At 41.3% G+C, this 14,660-nt stretch overlaps 1 protein-coding gene and 1 non-coding gene across 6 annotated transcripts in view; one reads left to right on the top strand and one right to left on the bottom strand.

Moving 5' to 3' along the window:
* Rnf24 (ring finger protein 24) overlaps nucleotides 1–14,660 on the top strand; it is a 93,511-nt gene that overhangs the window by 3,052 nt on the left and 75,799 nt on the right. The window lies entirely within an intron of this gene.
* LOC123463053 lies at nucleotides 5,808–5,914 on the bottom strand. Its single transcript, XR_006638665.1, has one exon. It is a non-coding gene; the product is annotated as a U6 spliceosomal RNA (small nuclear RNA).

Genomic DNA, 14,660 nt, shown 5'->3' with positions numbered 1-14,660 from the left:
TCACACTGGGCTAGAGTGAGACTCTACCTCGAAAAAATAAAATAAAGTAAAATAAAAATAAATAACATATTTTCTATGATCCAGGAACACAAGGATACACACACAAAAAAATCATTAAGTGAATTTTGTCCTGGGATTAGGACAGAATTTCCAACAACTTCTGTAAAGGCCATATATTAGTTACTTTTCTTGCTGTGACAAAATACCTAATAAAAGAAACTTAAGGAAAAAAAGGGACTATGTGCTTTAAGAAATTATTTTTTACCCCAGCATGGTTGTACATGCTTTTGATCCCAGCACTCAGGAGGCAGAGGTAGGAGGATCCCTGTGAGTTCAATGCTAGCCTAAGACTACATAATGAATTCCAAGCCAGCTTGGGTTAAAGTGAGACTCTACCATGAAAAAACAAAAGAAATTTTTTAAAATTTTATTTTCCCACATGTGTTAGGGGCTGCATGCCAGGGTCTCTTGCCACTGTAAATGAATGCCAAATGCACATGCCACTTTTTGCATTTGCTTTACATGCGTGCTGGGGAATTGAACCCAATCTGACAAGCTTGGCAAGCAAACACCTTTAACCACTGAGCCAACTCCCCAGCCCCTATTTGCTTTTCTTTTTAATTTTTAAATTTTATTTATTTATTTGCAAGCAGAGAGAGATAAAGAGGAGAGACGGACAGAGAGAGAATGAGCACTCCAGCAGACGAACTCCAGCGCATGTGCCTGTTGACCATCTGGCTTACGTGTGTCCTGGGGAATTGAACCTGGGTCCTTTGACTTCTCAGGCAAATGCCTTAACCACTTTGCCATCTCTCCTTCTCTCCTGCCCTGTTTTTTTTTTTTTTTTAAGTGCTGGGATTACAAACATGTGCTACCACATCTAGTTTATGTGGAACTGAGGATTGAACCCAGAGCTTCGTGCGTGCTAGGCAAGCACTCTATCAAGTGCTCTATTTTGCTTCAGTGGCAGTCATGACAGCAGGACCATGAGGCAATTGGTCACATTGTGTCTGCAGTGTGGAAGCAGAGAGAGATGAACGTTGATGGCTCAGGTCACCTTCTCCTTTTTATTCAGTCTGGGAGCTCAGTTTATGAGATGGTGCCACTCATACTCAGGATGTATCTTTCCTCTTGAGTTAAATGTTTTTGGAAACACCCTTACAGACTCATCAAAGGTCTATTTTTATGGTAGTCCTAAGTTGCTTTTAAGTGAAATTAGCTAAAATATAAAATATAGTTAACACTGAGTTTCTTCAAACAGTGGTGTGACCTTGCCTCTAGAATGAATGTGAAGGGTATCAGGAGTACTTTTTGAAAATGACAGAATCATTTATGTCCAACAAGAAACTATCTAAGCTTTATGCTTAAATATGTTATGACCAGATATAACAAATAGATTGTAAGAATTTCTTTGAGATGGGCACAAATGGGCCAAATAGACCTCAGCTTGATTGGACAATGTCACCATTCTTTGTGTTTGTATTCATGGATACATTTTTTTAAGGTAGGATTTCACTGCAGCTCAGGCTGACCTAGAAATCACTATATAGTCTTGGGGTGGCCTTGAACTCACAGCGATCCTCCTACCTCTATATCTTTTTTAAACCATACTTCTTCTGTTTATTTGCCTTTATATTTCATCTAGCTTTATTAATAGTGAGCTTCAGATTTGTTACCAAATATCTGAATTGGCCACCCAACACCAAGAATCAAAGCTACCACAGATTCCTAATAATATATTTTTGCCCCTGCCTCTAAACTCAACTCTTTTTTTAAAAAAAAAAAATTTATTTATTTATTTATTTGAGAAAGGGAAAGAGGCAGTAGCATAGACACACACACATAAACACAGAGAGAGAGAATGAATGAATGAATGAATGAATGAGAAGGGACACGCCAGGGCCTCCAGCCACTGCAAACAAACTCCAGATGCATGTGCCCCCTTGTGCATCTGGTTTACATGGGTCCTGGGGAATCAAACTGAGGTCCTTTGGCTTTGCAGGCAAATGCCTTAACTGCTAAGCCATCTCTCCAAGCCAAAACTCCTCAACTCTTAATCTCATCATCAGCACACTCTTCCCCACTCAGACAAGCTGCCCTTATTCTTCAGTGAAGGTTTGGAAGATCTCACATGAGCGTGTCCTTTCACCTTGCCAAATCTGAAATCTGTCCTCTTTAGGACCTATGTTTTCTGTCCGAGACCAGCTTCCCCTCCTATCATCTTTCTTCTCTGCCTCATATCCTCCCATTATTCATAGTTCCTGTATTTGTGCCCTCTCTTTTTACATCATTTGCAGTGTATAGGTCTATCCATGTTAACATCAAGCATGTTCTCATGTCCATCTTTAAAAACAGAGTAATAAATTATAACAAACAACTTTCCCTGCCTCCCATCCATCCCTTCCTGTTTACCTGTATAGTACTTATCACTTTGAAATTTTATTCACATCTTCTTATCTCTTAGAACCACTGGAATGCCAGATACAGGAAAGCAAGAACCTAATCTGTCCATAAAACAAGTACTTATTCAATATATGAGCAAAAGGGGCATAACTGACATTTTAACTTACTCAATTAGCCTTTTCTAATAAGAAAATTTATTTTTGTTTAGTTTAATTGTTAAAAGAATTCTGTACTATAGAATACTTTTTATAATCATGGAAAATGTTAATAAAAATTAAGAAGAAAAAAAAAGATAGTCCTAATTTAAAAAAAATTCTGTGTGTGTATCTATGCATGCACAAATGTGGGCATGGGTATGCCATGGCCTCTTGCTCTTACTAACAAATACCAGACGTAAAATTTGCAAGCAAGTACTTTTAACTTCCTAGCCTAACTATCTTGTTAAAAGTAGAATGAGGCAAAGGTGATGGTATTAGTTTCCTAGAGTTACCAGAACATACTGATAGAGATTAGGAGTAAGGTAATCTTTTTTTATAGTTACTTAGAGGCACAGGCTCAAAAGAACATAGGAATCAATCTACCATGGCAAGACAAGATCACAACTCCAATCCAGACCCAAACTTGACTCATCAAGATGGCGATCAGGGACAGCTTCCCGGTTCTTCCTCCTTCTAGAGATTTTTCATGGACTTTTTTCCCCATTGTCAGGCTCATTCTGAGTCTACACTCTTCTACCTGGCCCTCTGTGGTGGGTTTAATGTAAATGGCCCCATTGTCTCTGGTATTCTTGATTAAGCTTTCTACTTAGTCTCCAACAGGTCTTGGAGCCCTTCTTGAAGAGGTGTGTCACTGAAGGTGGATCTGGAGTCCATCCCTAGGTGTGTGTCCACAGAGCTTGCTGCTCTTTATTTTTCCTTTCTGCTATGGATGTATCATGAAGGGAACCAGCTTCTGCCATGATGAAGCTTCCCCCGTAATCTGTAAGCATGAACTTTCTTTCCATCAGCTGCTTTTGGTTAGGTGCTATATTCCCAACAACAAGAAGGCAACTACTATATCCAACAAGTCAAGGCCTCTGTATGTATCAAAAATTAACCAATAAGGCTCATCACAGCTTGATGCCTAATTTACATCCCCAAAGTTATAGAAAAACATGATCTAACTCAATACCCTCCCAACTTCAGAACTTTCTGCTTAATTTTATTTACTAAAATAAATCTTTCTTAACTTGCCCCTTTGCTGTGTCTGTACTTGTCAATTCTTTGGAAGTTACAAGATAATGAACTCCAGAGCTACTGGCTGGAGGGCACCATCACTCTTAAAGCCAGTAATATTACCACAAAGTTCGTGACTTATAACAGAATTTTATTCTCACAAGCCTGGGATCCAAAATCTGGAAGCCAAGGAATCTATTTTCATATGACTTTCTCCTATTTTTCTTTTTTTTTTTTTTCAAGGTAGGGTCTCACTCTAGCCCAGGTTGACCTGGAATTCACTATGAAGTCAGGGTAGCCTCAAACTCAATCAAGGCAGTCCTCCTACCTCTAACTCCCTAGTGCTAGGATTAAAGGCATGCACCACCACACCCAACCTATTTCTCTTTTTTTAAAGACACTTGTCATTGGATGATAACAGTCCAATCTCCAAATCCTTAACTTTTGTTTCAAGGAAGCAGAGAGAACACAGATTCCCTATGGAGGAGGAGATTCCAGAGCTGGAAATCTGCCCCCCTCCCCGGGGGCGGGGGAGAGGGGGAGCAGGCTTTTAATTGGATGAAGGAATCTTTCCTGGCTGGAGTCTATAATTGGTCAGCTTAAGCAGAGTGTTAATTTGTCTGTAGTGCATTTTGTACTTCACAGGTCACAGAAAGCCCGCCAAGCCAAACCAGTTGGTACCATCTTGGGGTACTCAAGAATATAGCTGCCTAAATAACGAGGGTTCTTTTCCCTATCTGTCTGTTAGCCAAGGAAACTGTTTGGCTCCTATAGTCTCTCATTCTCACCTCTCAGAAGCCACTCTAACTGCTTGTAGCAGACAGCTTCAGGTTAGCTGAGATGAACTTTCAGACCAGGCACAGTTATGGAGGAAGGGATATTTATTGAAGCTTACAGATCCAGGGGAAGTTCCATAATGACAGAAGAAGCTGGTCTTCTTTCACAGGTCCAAAGAAGCACAAGCCAAAAAGCCAAAAGCCACACACCACAGCACACTTCAGGAGATCCAGCTAGGTACACTTTGCATTACTTATAGTTTGAATTCTCAAACCCACCACCACACCTTAAGATCCGCCCAGTGACATGGCCTCCAGCCACGTGGCTGCAGATGTAAGCTACAAACTAATAAAACACTGAATATATATTCAAACTACCACATTCTGCCCCTGGCCCCCAATAGATTTATAACCATCACACATTGTAAATTGTACTCAGTTCAATTTCAAAGGTCCCCACAGTGTTGACCAATTTAAGATAGTAAGTCCTATAAAATCAAACAAGTTAAATACTTCCAACATGTAAAGGCACAGAGTAAACATTTTCAACTGTTAAAATGCATAGCAAAGAGAGACTAAAACAATGCAAACTCAATCACCATCAAACAAACATCAAACTTCTGCAGTTCAAGCCCAAAACAACCAGAGAATGACAGTCTCCAGATTTTCCAATTCCACCCCTTCAGCTGAGCAGAGTAGCCAGGGAACACTTCCATCCTAGGCTAACAGTGTGCTCTATGGTAGCCCTTGCATAGTCCTGGTATATCCAAAACATCTTTAAGTCTTCATCCATACTATGGTCCACCTTCCAAAGGCTCTTTCAGCCTATCAGGGCATCAGGCCTTGTCTCATGCCACATCTCAGTAGTGGCTCCTGGAACTGTGTGCAGTTCATGATCACTCCGTGCGTTTTTCATGTTTTTGAAACCAATACCAGGTGTGTAGGACACAGTCATATTTTTAATTCAGGGACAAAATAAATAGTAACCTTGAAAAGCAGGTTTTGGCCTGGTGGTCAGCTTTTGGTACTGGATTGTTTCTTTATATCTTTGGCATTTGGAAATGTACCTAAAGTATATATAAAGTAGTATGAGTCCATAGACATACCAGGCGTTGGTCTCTCTCTCGCTCTCTGTTTAAGGGAGAGATGGAGACAAGAGAGAATGTGTGTGTGTGTGTGTGTGTGTGTGTGTGTGTGTGTGTGTGTGTGTGTGCGCGTGCGCTCCTGCCCCACGGCTTTCTGCCACTACAGATGAACTCCAGACTACTTTGTACATCTAGCTTTACATGGGTACTGGAGAATTGAACCTGTGTCATTAGGCTTTGCAAGCAAGGGCCTTTTACCAGTGAGCCCTCTCTGTAGCCCAAACATGCCAGTCGTCTTATCTTAGGGAATCTTTTTTTTTTTTTTTTTTTTTAATATGGAACGCTTCACGAATTTGCGTGTCATCCTTGCGCAGGGGCCATGCTAATCTTCTCTGTATCGTTCCAATTTTAGTATATGTGCTGCCGAAGCGAGCACTCTTAGGGAATCTTTAAAGTGTGTCTCTCTTTTGTAGAGGCCTATTTAACTTGTATTAATATTATTTTTCCCCTCTGGTAGCTGGAGGAGAGAGTTTTGAGGTTCTTTATTGGGTTTCTGTAAGGAGAGGGATTAAAGAGGAATCTTGAGATGTATTTGGGGGAGATCTAGAATGGACCCTCTCTATTTGGTAAAATAAGGCTTTTTGTCTCTGGCTCAAAATGGGTGACAGAGAAACTTTCTCCTGAGGAAGACTGCCATGTCTCAGTTGATTCTTGTGAGCTTCCTTCAAAGAAATCAGGGTCTTGGACTGGACATCATGGTAGAGGACAAAGACTCACCAGGTACAGGAACCTTAGTATAAGATAGGGAGTATCATGTTTGATGTTCATCTCAAGGCTTAGGGTGTTTAATATTGTGAAGTAAGGATGGTCTATACCCCACTATGGTGGCAAGGGATCAGCTTATTAAGACAAGCATGAAAGTAATATTTTTAATATTTTAAAAATTAGAAAGACAAAGGCCAGCACTATGCCAAAATATGGTGCCACCGAGTAAGGGCTAGGATTGCTCATTCTCAAACACCTTGAATACCATAAACTTACCTTATGTTTGAGCTGGCTGGTATCTGAAAAGAAGCTTGAGGTCCTGTAGAGTTTCACAGGTGTAGTTGGGACCTTCGGCTCTTTGGTCTAGAGAGTCAGTGGAGACATTGGGAGAGTCTGGAGCAGACCAGAGCTGGTGAGTGTGGTATATCCACGAGTCCAGTCCTGCCACTCACATTGCCATAGGAGTAGAGAAATAACAGGATATGGACCTTCTCAGAGAGGGTGACCAAGGCCCTTAACCAGTACCAAGTCAACTGGACAAAAAATGGGAGCCCCTTTTGTTCTTCCTAGGAAAACCCAGTTTATATCTCTGACAGTATTTGTTGGAATTTTTCTAGTTGAGTTACATGGACCACTAACTAATCTAGCCATCTCAAACTCCACTATCAAGTTATTGGTGAGAAAGTGTTTGCCATATAAAAGTTCAAAAAGGGTCAAACCCTGGCAATTTGGGGTGTTTCTAAGCCTAATTAAGGCTGGCAGTAGCAACTTAGTCCAGGAGCATCATGTCTCTTGGATGAGCTTTTTTAAATGTCTCTTTAAGAGCTCATTAGCTTTTTCTACTTTTCCTGAGGACTGAAGCTAGCAGGAACATTCCCTGTATGGCCTGCCTTAAAAGGCAGGTCTATTGCACCTCAGAAGACTTGGATAAACCAAATTGAGGGATTATTTCAGTGAATAATATCTTAATCATCTTGAGGTTTTCCTAGTCTTACAAGGGAAAGCCTTTATCTATTAAGTATCTACCAAGACTAGGAGCTTTGAGTTGGCCCCCCTCACCTCTAGGCATGTGAATGATTTTTTTTGGGGGGGGGTTTCAAGGTAGGGTCTCCCTCTAGCCCAGGCTGACCTAGAATTCACTATGTAGTCTCAGGGTGGCCTCGAACTCACAGTGATCCTCCTACCTCTGCCTCCCAAGTATTGGGATTAAAGGTGTGTGCCACCATGCCCAGCGAATTATTTTAATATTTATTTTTATTTACGTGCAAGGGGAGGAAGAGAGAGAGAATATGAATGGGCATGCCAGGGCTTCTTGCCCTGTAAACAAACTCTAGATACATGCTCCACTTTGTTCATCTGGCTGTATGTGGGTACTAGGGAATTGAACTTAGGCCATCAGGTTTTATGGGCAAGTGCCTTTAACTGCTGCTGAACCATCTCTTTAGCCTGTGAATGAAATTTAATTGCCAGTCATCCCCAGGCTAGATACTCTGTCTCTAGGTTTCTGGTGGCTGCAGCCACTGATGAAGGGATTAATTTTTGGCATACCTCATATCCTTTTACTTCCTGGTGAACCATGACTTTAAGGCCTTGTCCTATAAACTAACTAACTAACTTTCTTTCTTTCTTTCTTTCTTTCTTTCTTTCTTTCTTTCTTTCTTTCTTTCTTTCTTTCTTTATTTATTTATTTATTTATTTATTTATTTATTTGACAGAGAAAAAGGGAGAGTGAGAGAATGGGCATGCCAAGGCTTCCAGCTAGTGCAAACGAACTCCAGACTTGTGCGCCCCCTTGTGCATCTGGCTAATGTGGGTGCTGGGGAATCAACCCTGGATCCTTTGGCCTAGCAGGCAAACACCTTAACCACTAAGCCATCCCTCCAGCCCCTAAACATTCTTTTAGTTAAAATATTTTCCTGACCCAAATGATATGGCTAGTGAAGAGACTTTAAAACTTTCTATTGAAGCAACTTAGAGAAGAAAAGAGTAGTTTGACCTGAAGTTTGGATAAGCAATCTGTAGTAGTGGAATAGAAGTCTCAGGAATCATTAAGAAAGAATGGCAGAAGTGGAGATTGCTCCAAGATCAGGCAAGCAGCTGGGTAAAATAACATTCATGGGACTGGCTCAGTGTGGCATGAATGAAGTCTTATTTTTGGATATGGAACCGGGGGAAAATGAAGGCATGAGAATCAGACTCTGTGTCAACCAGGAAACTATGGCATTTTTCCATAGTCAAGATTGCACACAGCTCCTTGAGATGAGCTAGCATAGCAGGAACCTTTAATGGAGGCCCAGTACCTGTCATTGATCAGGATAAGGAAACAACCTTGGTCCTTGTAGTTTCTGAGAGCATTGAGTCATCCACTGAGCTCCTCTGCATATAGGGCCAAGTCCCAGAGGAGGTCGTACCTCTGCGGGCACTCCTGTTGGGAACTGCCTTTTCCGCATATGAAGGTTTGCCCTATCTTAGACTGAAATGTGACTTTGATGGCCACCACCAAATTTTTATAATGTTTATCTTTTCATTTTTCTCTTTCCTTCTTCCTCTCTAGAACCAGTTTCTTTTTCTCTTGATATCAGTCACAGTAAACTGCAGTAGCCGTCTGAATTAAATTGGCCAATAACTTGCCTGGTTTGACTGCCAGCTTCTGAAGCTTCCTATGAATATCAGAGGCTAACTGAGGCAGGAGTTTATCTTTTAGGAGAATCTTTTCCTCCTGTGGCCCTGGTTTTATATTAATATGTTTTCTTATAACATCTCAGAGCCACTGGAGAAAGGCAACAGGGGTCTTATTTTCTCCGAGTTAAAGTAGACAGCGAGGAGTAGTTGAGAGGTTTGGTATTGGCCCTCTTGGGTGCCTGAATGATACAAAATGTGATATGTTGTTATTTTCATTCTAGGGAACCACTTGTGCCTATGGATAAGCATGACAAAGGTCAGTCTATAGGGGACCATACATTGGGACCTCTTGTGGAGGAGTTAAGCTTTTTAAACTGAACTTGAGTGGAAAGAGTCACAGGGGGAGCAGATGAAAGCTTAAACCCATGATACCCTTTTCTTCCCCTGTTGGGATTGGTTAGAAGAACTCCCTGAGGCTTCTTACTGAACCAGTGCCAAAATCTGGCTATCTATTTTACAGTCTTTAATCAAATCAGAACATTCTTCTAAAGAGTGGAAAAAAAGCTGTACATAGAGTATTTTGGCTTACTCCCCACCTCCTCCCATACACATTTGCAAACAAAATCTAGCTGCAGAATGGTGTTATATTTGAGGATGCCATCCTCAGACCATTCCTCTCTATTCTCCAAGGGCTACTTGGGCCATAGTTTATTACAATAGAAAATTAGTTTTTTTTTTAATTTTCATAAGCTGTGGGGATCCATTTCTTACCAGTGCTTTAGCAGACAAACCAGGGGGTTTCCTCATGGGACCTTGGAGAAAACTGCTCCCATCTATAAGATAAGAGAGAAATACAAGCCTAAGATACCCTGGTCAAACATCTCTGGCAGGGTCTTGGCTCCTGTGCAAGAGGATGTCTCCCCTTCATGCTCTGTGCCTGTTCCCAGGGCCTGGGAACGGGACCTTAAAAGGTGTGTCTGGGTTTGGGGCCACCGTACCAGTGTGACCTTGCAGTGTATTTCCTTGTTTCTCTGCTTTCCTCCTCCCTGTCATCTCTGGTACTTTCAGTGGCTGAAAGCCTAAAACAAGTTGGACACAAAGCCAGTAGGCTGACAAAAGGACTTTTCTTTGAGGAGGGACCTTTTCCTCATGTATGTGAGACAAGTACCAATTGGAGTCTAGAATGCAAATCCCTACTTTAGCTGAGGCAAAAGAAAAAAAAAAAACATCCTCGAACCTTGTATCAGGTGATAAAGACTACATAAGAAACTGGGGGATTTGCTGCTGTTTGTTTCGGGGGAAAGTTATTGTTTTTTGAGGTAGGGTCTTACTCTAGCCCAGGCCGACCTAGAACTCACTCTGTAATCCCAGGCTGGCCTTGAATTCACTGTGATCCTCCTACCTCTGCCTCCTGAGTGCTAGTATTAAAGGTTTGTGCCACCACACCTGGCTGAGAAACTGTTTTGTTTTGTTTTTCTTTCCAACTATGAGGTTATTAATAGGCTGTGTATTTTGGGGGGCATAATAAAGGAGTGAGCAACAAGGTGTCTGAGCAAAAGGAGGAAGTCTTGGGGTGAAAATTCTAGAGTGTAAGACTCAGTTTCCCTGTAGCTAAAAGCCTGACAGATACTTAAAAAAAAAGCTATGTTGTTTGAGCATGTTAAAGCCCATTTTTACAACTGGTAATCATGAGAAGACCGATATCAGTGGACTGAAATTTAACCTTAACATAATGAGATATAGTAACATAAATCTGTTAATTTATTAAAAAGAGTGATGGCTTAGTGGTTAAGGCTTTTGCTTGCAAAGCCAAAGGACCCAGGATCGATTCCCCAGAACCTATGTTAGCCAGATGCACAAGGTAGCACATGCATCTGGAGTTCGTTTGCAGTGGCTAAAGGCCTTGGCGTGCCCATTCTCTCTCTCTCTCTCTCTCTCTCTCTCTCTCTCTCATCCCCCTTCCCTTCCTCCCTTTTTCTCTATCAAAAAGAAAGTGAATTTGAATTATTTTTATGACATCATGTAACAAATTAAAACTACCTGTTTAGATGTTACAAAATTATAAATTATAAAATTCTAGTTTACATGTCAAAAGTATTCTTGTGGGCTGGAGAGATGGCTTAGAGGTTAAGGTGCTTACTGCAAAGCCAAGGGACCCAGGTTTGATTTCCCCAGGACCCATGTAATACCAGATGCACATGGTAGTGCATGCTTTTGGAATTCATTTGCAGTGGCTAAAGGCCCTGGTGTGCCCATTCTCATTCTCATTCATTCTCTCTCTCTCTCTCAAATAAAATAAGGTTTAAAGAAGTGTTCTAGGACTGGAGAGATGGCTTAGTGGTTAAGCACTTACCTGTGACCCCGATTTGAGGCTCGATTCCCCAGGACCCACGTAAGGCAAATGGTGGGGCATGCATCTGGAGTTCATTTGCAGTGACTGGAGGCCCTGGCGTGCCCATTCTCTATCTATCTGCCTCTTTCTCTCTCTGTCACTCTCAGATAACTAAGTTAAAAAATAAGCAAAAAAATAGTAAAAAATAAATAAAAAGTATTCCAGCAAAAATATATCAGAACTCTATTGCCCTTACAGAGAGCTGCCTTTTAAGTAACTGAAGGTGAGAGAGAAAATATACAGAACCATCTCACCTTATGTGTTGTTTGTTATCCTTTCCCTTGTCAATGAGCTAGGTAGTCAAGCCTGTCTCAGTACAAGTTCTATAGCTCACATAGTTAAACCTGATTGGGGTCTGAGATGAGGGGCACCAACCCTTTGCAGAATCCAACCTCCTATGAATTTAAACAGCATATGATGATTGTACAATTTACATTACAGTGCAGTAGAGAAAGCAAGGGAAATAGAGTCAAAATCTCAATATGTTGACCCTAATTTAAAGTCTCAATAGCCTTGTGTGACACTTTTAGTTAGAAAAGCAAGTCCCTGGGGCCTCAGTATAATTCCCCCATCCAGAGGTCATCATCACATGTGGTCCCATGGCAGCCAAGAGTGCTGAATGGCATAGCATTTTAGACCAAAGAGAGCCTGGACATAAGGCAGGCTTTTTCCACATCATACTATTGGGGAAGCCTGGAGTGTAAGGATTTTAGTCCCTTCCCTATATGACCCTGAATAAGCCTAGAGCCTACAGTTTTAGCTTCTTATCAATGTGACTTTAAATAGTACCTTACAATCTTGCATTTTGCCTGGTAGATTAGCCAAACATTAAAGCAGTACTGGCAAGCAGGTAAAAAACAAAATAACTCCCCGACCGTCCCCCCACCAAAATAAAACCCTCTGGAGTAGATGGAATGTAAGCACAGTAGCACTTAGGGTGAATAGTCTACTTTAAGTCTATTGGGCTGCCTGGATTAAGAGAGCCATACTATAACTTCCACATGCATACACAACTCAAAAAGTGGTTTTAGGCAAAATATTATATTTCATCTGAAACAAGAAAACTGACTGTCACTAGCAAGTATTTCTAACCATCCTTTCAGCTCCTAAGTGGTGGACTTTCAGCCCTTAGAGACAGACTTGGGGACCCAATATCCACTGTTAAAGCTTTCCACCCCACTATACTGTTGCTCTTGCTATTTGGGAACATACACAGGTTGTAGCCATGCTGTCTTTGCCTGTGGTGTTTGGCTGTTGTGTGTGTGGAGGGAGAGTTCTCTGCCATCACCCCACCACCATATGCTGCCTTGTGGGTTGCAGCCTTACAGGGTCTGGGTGCTCCATGGAGTTGTCACCCCCACGCCCTTGGGCAGATTTCTGCTGTGAGGTCCAGTGTGCACACACTCCATGAATCCTAGAGAATTGCACCAGGCACATTAGTTGCCTTGGCACTGCCTGAGTACATTCTATCTATCTAGATCTCTGAGGAACTTTGCCCATTTCTGCCAGGAGATTGAGGCCTGCCACTTGTACCCAGGGAAAAGGGAGCCTTAATGAACAGGGAAAGAAAACCAGCTTGGGAGTTCAGCCTTGCTAGCTGTGGCTGGAGGCTTCTGTTCAGAGAACAAGGGAGGTGCCAGGAAGCTCAACAGTTACTCTCCCTGCTTTCTTCCCAATTTAGCTAGGTTCTTACTGACCTTGAGATAAGTCTGAGTGAGTCAGTGGTTTTCAGAAAGCAAATCACAGACAAAGCCTCCCCAAAGATGTTATTGTCCTAGTGTTTTGAGGGATTGTTTTCTCTGCCAATTAAGTAATTAAAAGGCAGGAAAGTGTTTAGAAGAATAAAGTTTATTTTAAAGTAAAAGTAAAGGAAGCAGAAAGGACACAGTCTCATCATGGGGGATGGGATTCCAGAGCTGGAAATCTGTTGCCCCAGTGGAAGCTAGACTTTTTATTGAATGAGGGTAGCTTTCCTGTTTGGAGTCTATGATTGGTCAGCTTAAACAAAGATGAGGGTGTTGATTGATGTGTTGCATCATACAATGGGCCTATCCAAGAAAGCCCTCCAACTGAGCCTGCTGGTGGGAAAATTCACTTACACAGGGGAAGGATAATTAGGAAGTGAGCCACCCTCCTTGCTGTCTTAGGTCATCATCTTGGAGTATTTTAGAATATGCCTGCCTGAAAGAAAACTATTTAGCTTCTATAGAGTCTCATCATGGTACTCCTCCTTCTTTGACCTCTCAAGTGCTGGAGTAATAGGCATGAGCGGTATACCACTCCTGGCATAGATTTTTTTTTTTTTTCCTATAGAAAAAATTTCAGGATTTAGCTCTTTTTCAAAAGATTAAGAATCACTGCCCTAGAGCTAGAGGCATAGCTGGTTAGTACAGCATTTGCCTTGAATGTGGGAGGCCCTGAGTTCAATCTCCAGGGCTGTAAGAACCATTGCTCTTATTAGAGTGAATTTCTTTTATGCTTTGAAGATGCTTCTGGAAGGCTGTTGAATTTCTTTGAACTATTTGGGAAGACAGTTTGAAAAGTGAGCTCCAAGAAGTCTTGGCACTATATGTGTAATACATTGTGAATGATGAATATTTAAAGTACTATTTCAGAAACGATATAAAATAATCAAAATGATTTTTAAAAAGGAAAAACACGTTCAGGTCAGACCACCGCTATGACTTCTATGTTGTGTGTCTGCATTTTCTCCATTTTAATTTACTACCATCATACATGTAGAACTACAGAATTACGTAAGAGCATGACACAGCTCTGAAGGAAAAAAAGGGATAGTTGCATCCACAAAAGTGTGTGTGTGTTCTATAAAATTTCTTTTGTGCTACTGATTTCAAAAGAAATAACCTACTTTAAAAAATAAAAATTAGGGCTGGAGAGATGGCTTAGCGGTTAAGCGCTTGCCTGTGAAGCCTAAGGACCCCGGTTCGAGGCTCGGTTCCCCAGGTCCCACGTTAGCCAGATGCACAAGGGGGCACACGCGTCTGGAGTTCGTTTGCAGAGGCTGGAAGCCCTGGTGCGCCCATTCTCTCTCTCCCTCTATCTGTCTTTCTCTCTGTGTCTGTCGCTCTCAAATATATAAATAAATAAAAATAAAAAAATAAAAATTACACTACTTTTCTGATTTTATACAAAGAGAAAACAGATATTTTCCATCTATTTCACTCCTCTTCTACATAACAACCATGTAAGTTTTTGTTCTTTGATCCCTTAGTATTCTGAGATTAATGTACTACAGTTGTATTTTTTTCTTGACTCAGTATTGATGTAGGATTTTGGAGTTCTGGAAGGGCCTTCCAGACTTATGAACCTCAATTTTGGGTCCTTACCCCATTTTTAACAAAGAATTGATAAAAATGAATTTGAGAAGAATAAATTGAGATTT

This window comes from Jaculus jaculus, chromosome 8 (assembly GCF_020740685.1).
Source record: "Jaculus jaculus isolate mJacJac1 chromosome 8, mJacJac1.mat.Y.cur, whole genome shotgun sequence".
Lineage (NCBI taxonomy): Eukaryota > Metazoa > Chordata > Mammalia > Rodentia > Dipodidae > Jaculus > Jaculus jaculus.
Note: the sequence above shows the minus strand (reverse complement) of the source record. Positions and strands in the feature narration are given on the sequence as shown.